This window comes from Arvicanthis niloticus, chromosome 13, assembly GCF_011762505.2.
Source record: "Arvicanthis niloticus isolate mArvNil1 chromosome 13, mArvNil1.pat.X, whole genome shotgun sequence".
Taxonomy (NCBI): Eukaryota; Metazoa; Chordata; class Mammalia; order Rodentia; family Muridae; genus Arvicanthis; species Arvicanthis niloticus.
Genome location: NC_047670.1, coordinates 59,756,419 through 59,763,091, shown reverse-complemented (window position 1 = coordinate 59,763,091; position 6,673 = coordinate 59,756,419).

Genomic DNA, 6,673 nt, shown 5'->3' with positions numbered 1-6,673 from the left:
TGCCAGGGGCTTCATTCTTGCTACTGGGCTTCATTCAGGTACACTGAACACATTCACGAATAGGTGTGTGCACAAAATATGTTTCATGGCATGACCAGACCAGACCCTTTCTTTGTTATACCAAAGGTGGCCTTTGGAGGCCTGCAGCAGTGGCTACCCCAAGAGATGTCAGTATGTTTGAAATGTGTGTGTCTGTGGCAGTCTGTGATGATTACCAAGCACATACTATGTGCTAAACTCCCCTCTGACACCTCTTCCTTCCCTCTCATAGCAACCCTGTGCAGTAAGGATTGTGACTCTTTTTTTTTTTTTTTTTTTTTTTTTTTTTTTCACAGATTGAGAAAACAGGGTCAGGACTGGGAAGATGGCTCCATGTGGGTAAAACACTTGCCACGTAGTCAGGAAGACCTGAGTTTGAATCCCCAGAACCCACCTAAAAGTCAGGCATGGTTGCATACCCACTGTGAGAATAGAGGCACGTGGTCAGCTCATGAAGCTGTGAACAACATAAAACAGACCCTTTCCCAAACAAGATGGAAGGCCAGGACCCACACACAAGTTTGTCCTCTGATCTCCACAGTAATGCCATGGCATACATGTGCACATGTGCATACACATAAACACACACACACACACACACACACACACACACACACAGACACACACACGAAAGGATTTAAAGTAACTAGTCAGGTTGCCTGGATGTGCTGTTGTCTGGTTTGCTACAGAAAGAGCTTTGCACAGCCAGAAAGAACTGCCAGATTCGGTGAGACATGCTAGGGTCGACAGAAAGGATTTGAGGTTGTCATGTGACAACCTGTTATATCTCACACACACACACACACACACACACACACACACACACACACACCCAGCGGAGATAAAGCCGTTGCTTTATTATAGCATTGGAAGGCCTCCATCAAACAGGCCCTGCATCAGTGTCCAGGCCAGGCAGGCACAGATCTTGGGTCACTACCACAGCCTATATAGATACTAAGCACTATAGCCACTTGCAGGTATGTCGTTGTGTATGCAAGCTGTAAAGAGTTAAGACAGAAGAACCAACAAAGTGCTTTGGGCCCTCACCTCTATCCCACAAACACCCAAGTCAGCTTCCTACCAAAGTCATCCAGGTTACCCTGACTCTGGACTGAAAGGACTATGTAGACGGTGCAAGATGGCTTTGCTGTTAGGACAAACTGGGAGAACATCTCTGACCCACTTTACCCCTATTGGCTGTGCTTGCCTCACCCCCATCAGCTCACCTTTACTCCATGGAGGGCCTCCTTACTGCTCACCTGAAACTCTACAACAGGCTGGTCTGAGACCCTCCTCTCCCAGGTCTCCTGCACCCCCAACAGCCATGAAATAGTTGGGGACAACTAGACACTGAATAAGTGTTCACATGTCCACTGTGCTAGGAGATCAGGACACAACAAGAAAACCATACTTGCCCTATGTCAAGCTGACTGTTTAGCCAAGGAAAAATGACCGTCAACAGGAGTGCTGGGGCCAATAAGACCAGGGAGAAAAAATTAAATCACATAAGGAAAAGATTTAGACTATAAGAAACTTGGAAAGTATGTCTGACCAAGGACCTGATCTAAGATATATAAAAAACTCTCACAGTTCAATAATGAGATAAAGGGTCCAATTTTTAAAAACCTGCAGACTAAATTTGTAAAAGCAAATTGAAATTAAACTAAACAAGAAGGCTGCTGCTCGCTTTGCATATGCGAAGTTCACGAGCAACCTGCAGCAATGGAAGATTTAAAGAAATGTAATTGAGTGAATATTTGAACACATGCTTCCCCAAAGAAGACTTGGAGATGGCATGTGAGCACCTGGAAGAGTACTCTGCGTTATTATCCATGAGGGAAAAGCAAATCAAAACCACTCCAAGATACAACTACACACTAAAATGTTCAGTTAAAAAGCCAGACGGAAGCCGGGCGGTGGTGGCGCACGCCTTTAATCCCAGCACTTGGGAGGCAGAGGCAGGCGGATCTCTGAGTTCAAGGCCAGCCTGGTCTACAGAGTGAGTTCCAGGACAGCCAGGACTATACAGAGAAACCCTGTCTCGAAAAACCAAAAAAAAAAAAAAAAAAAAAAAAAAAAAAAAAAAAAGCCAGACGGAGACAGTGCCTACAGGTGTGGAGGAACTGGAATTCGACCCTACTTCTGGAGGGAATGGGCAGAGCTTCACCCAATACAAGGCTAAAGTGAAAAATAGCAACCACATCAAGTGCTGGTGAGGATTCAGAGAAACGAGCTGGCTCAATATATTTAGCTCACTTTCCATTTCATCAACATAAGGAGTCCCAGAGCTAGGTCTCTTGTGAAGAGAGGATATTTGGCTAGGCAAGGTGGTACACACACTTTTGAACTCCAGCACTCAGGAGGCAGAGATAGGTAGATCTCTGTGAGTCAACAAAGTGGATTACAGGCCAAGCAAGGCAGCATAACGAGACCAATGACCCCCTTCTCCAAGCACATACGTGGAACACAAACATACATGCTGTCAGTTCCTAGAACCCCCGCATTCCTGAGGACGGGTGGCTAACCCAAGCCAAGTGAGACCCCTGCTGTGAAGTGCAAATGCCAGGTGGAACGCAGCTCCACAACCTGAGACCTCATCAGAACCTGCCACATGTGAGACTATCACAACAGCTTCCAAGATGATGCAGTTGCAGGGTTTTGGAGCAGTGGGTCCCAAACCTCTACCAGCCACAATCCTGGGACAGGGGCATCATTCTGCCAAGAGTAGATGCTGGGGAATCCCAGTCCATGGGGCTTGTGTGGCAGTCTGCCAGGGTGGCAGATCTCCAGAAGAGAGTGCCCTGAAGTGTCATAAAATGCAAAGATTTATTTGTTGTTGAGAGGACAGAGTCTAATGGAAGGCAAGAGTGGCGGTGGAGGGGCAGTACGTGGAGGGGCAGTACGTGTGGCTCTGCAGTGACTGGCTTTCCTAGCATAGGAGAAGATAAGGAAAGAAAAGCAGCAGTGGGAAGACTCTTGGCCTGCTCAGAAGTAGCCTCCAGTGCATCACTAGCCAGCTGATAACTGCCACCATACCACTGGCACTTAATATCTGGACTCTATAACAATGGATCAACCAAACATGGATCAAAAAGATTCAGAGAGAGCCGGAAAGACAGCTTAGTGGATAAAGTGCTCACTGTGCAAGCATAAAGATCTGAGTTCAAATCTCCTGGCTGTACACATCTATGACTCTCGACTAGGGTAGAGGACAGAGATAGAAGAATCCCAGGGTTTCCAGGGCCAGCCAGTCTAGTTGAAGCACTGAGCTCCAGGGTCAGTGGCAGATCCTCTCAAAAAATAAGGTAAGAGGCCCAGTGTGGAAGTGCACACCACTAGTCCCAGCACTCAAGAGACAGAGGCAGGTGGGTGTCTGTGAATTTGAGGTCAGCCTGGTCTTCAGAGTGAGTTTCAAACCAGCCAGAGCTACACAGTAAGACCCTGTCTCAAGAAGAAAAAAGATCCGTGTGTGGTGGTTACACACCTTTAATGTCACCAGTTGGGAGGCAGAAGCAGGCAGATCTCTGTGGTTGAGGCCAGCCTTGTCTACAGAGCAATTTTCAGGACAGCCAGGGTGTCTTAGTTAGGGTTTTACTGCTGTGAACAGACACTATGACCAAGGCAATTCTTATAAGGACAACATTTAATTGGGGCTGGCTTACAGGTTCAGAGGTTCAGTCCAGTATCATCAAGGTGGGAGCATGTCAGCATCTAGACAGGCATGGTGCAGGAGAAGCTAAGAGCATCTGAAGGATGCTAGTGGAAGACTGACTTCCAGACATCTAGGATGAGGGTCTTAAGCCCATGATGCCCACAGTGACACACCTACTCCAACAAAGCCACATCTCCTAATACTGCCACTCCCTGGGCCAAGCGTATACAAACCATCACACAGGGCTACATGGAAACCCCTGTTTCAAAATAAAGAATAAAAAATAAAAAAGAAAGAAAACCCCTCCAACAACAGTAATAGTAAGGCGGGGGGGGGGGGGAGGAGATGAGTCACTGGGTAGGGGTGGTAGTTGCATCTGACAGCCGCAGGCCATCCCCTGAAACCCACATGATAGAGGAAGAGAATCAGTGCCTGACGGTTGCCCTGACCTCCACACACCTGTCATCCTCTGCCACAAAACAAATAAATAAATGTAAAAGAGCATGTTTTACATTTTATTTTTACTTCACATGCATTGGTGTCTGGCCTGCATATATGTCTATATGGGAATGTAGGATGCCCTAGAACTGGAGTTACAGACAGCTGTGATCTGCCATGTGGGTGCTAGGCATTGCTCCTGGCTTCACTGGAAGAACAGCCAGTGCTTTTTAACCACTGAGACATCTCCCCAGCCCCAACATTTTTTTTTATATGAGGTGCAGAGTGATAAAGACATTTGACCTTTGGCCTCCATTTGTGGGTGCGTAAGCAAGGCCACCTGCTCATGCATGCACACACTATAAGGAGGCTTTGCCCCTTTGCTCTCGGATTAACACAACTCTTACACAGCCTCTGCACATGACAGGAGCCGTGCAAGGTGCTTCCCACCTGCTGCTCCCGCTGCCCAGGAGGCTGAGATCAAAGGATCCTTTGAGTCAAAGAGTTTGATCCCAGCCTGGGAGACACAACGGGACCCTATCTGAAGACAAATAAACATACCAGCAATTTTAAGTATACAGAAGGCACTTCAGGTGTGGCTGTCTTGTGTGTGCAAAGTCCTGAGTTCCCTCCCAGCATTGTCAGAAGAATTAATAAAACAGTCTATGAGAGGGTAGCAAAGGTTATGTGTACAGATGTTCAGCTGTGTACATAGGGATTTAAGCATCGATGCATCTTTGTATCAGTGGGAATACCAGAACTGGTCCCCAAGGGCATTGAAACATAACTTAGACCCTGCCACCCTGAGGGTTGAAGAATACCTGGGAGCCATGATCCCTCTAGCTCACTCAGATAATGACAATACAGGTACCTACAACCCCTTCCTCCCTTGAGTGACACCCATTGCTCCTGCTGGGCTCTGTGGATACAGCCTAAGCAGCCTACATGGAACGTCCCCAGTTCCCCCAACCCAAGTTGAGGTGGCATTATCACATCCCCAGTGGCCCTGGCCCTGAGCCCATGGGTCCTGCCCCTTTTCCTGCCATCTCATGGCCACTCCATCGAATTACTCTCCTACCTGGTTCCCATCTGCTCTGTTCCATAGTGAGCTGGTCATACCTCCTGCCTGGGTTACTGCAGAGCCTACACTTGCCTCAGGGGTCTGTCTCCCTGTCCCAAAACTTCTATGGTTCAAATCTAGAAGTGTCTTCCCAAAGGCTTATTGTTAACTCTTGAGCCTCAAACAGAGGCGGCAGTTGGTTCATGATTGGTTCGTGAGACCTTATAAACGGAATGGTCCATGAATGTATCCATAAAGTGATGGGCTACTGGGACTCAATATTGGTCATGAGATGTAGCTGAAAGGTCGTGATCTTTGAGGTGTGTTCTTTAGAACCACTTCTTGTCCTCTCTCTCTCTCTCTCTCTCTCTCTCTCTCTCTCTCCCTCTTTCTTCCCTGTCTTTCTCTCACTTGATCCTTTTTCATCACCACAAGGTAGCATCCTCACTCCACTATGTCCTCTCACATGACATTCTGCCTTATCATAGGCCCCAGAGCATCAAAGGCAAGTAACCGTGGGCTGAGACTTCAGAATCCACAGCCAAACTAAAAACGCCCTCTTTTCAGTTGGCTTTCTTAGGCATTTTGTCATCACAACAGAGAGCTCATTGGTATGACATCCTCCACAGAGCAGCCAAATGGGATTTGTCAAGTGTTTTCCTTCTGAAACTGTTCCATGGTCTGCTAATAAAAGCCACCTCCCCGCAGTAGACCTTAAGGCCTCTGGCCCACTGACCTCATTTATCTCAACTTTCTCACCCACTGGGCCACACCCTCCTGCTGATCTTGAGGGTGCCAAACACTGGCAGTATTGTGTCTGCCTCATTCCTGTACATACCAGGTGTCCAGTGAATAGTGAACCAGGGGCTGCTGTTGCCAGATTCCTTCCTCCCTGTGTTAGTCAGGGTTCTCTAGAGTCACAGAACTTATGGAGTCTCTATATAGTAAGGGAATTTGTTATGATGACTTACAGTCTGTAGACCAGTTCCCCAACAATGGTCATCTGGGAATGGGAAGCCCAAGTCTAATAGTTGCTCGGTCCCAAAAGGCTAGTAGATTCCAACAGATGTGCTGGCAACTCAGGAGAAGAGCGAGTCTTCCTTCTTCCAATGTACTTATGTAGGCTTCCAGCAGAAGGTGTGGTCCAGATTGAAGGTGTGTGCCACCACACCTGGATCTGGGACTTGCTTTGTCCCAGATGACCTTGAACTCAGAGATCTCCTTGCCTTAGTCTCCTAGGATTTATAGCCACTATGCCTCAAGATCTCCATACCAAGATCCAGGTCAGAAACGTGTATCTCCCTACCTTGAAGATCTGGATCACAGGTGAGCCTTCCAATTCTGAATTGTACTTCAGTCCAGATAGAGTCAAGCTGACAATCAGGAATAGCCATCACACTCTCCTTACACTGTGCTGGGAGGGGAGGCACAGAAATGAGCCAGACGCCTTCCTGCCCTCCAGGGGTTCACTCTTGGTTCACACC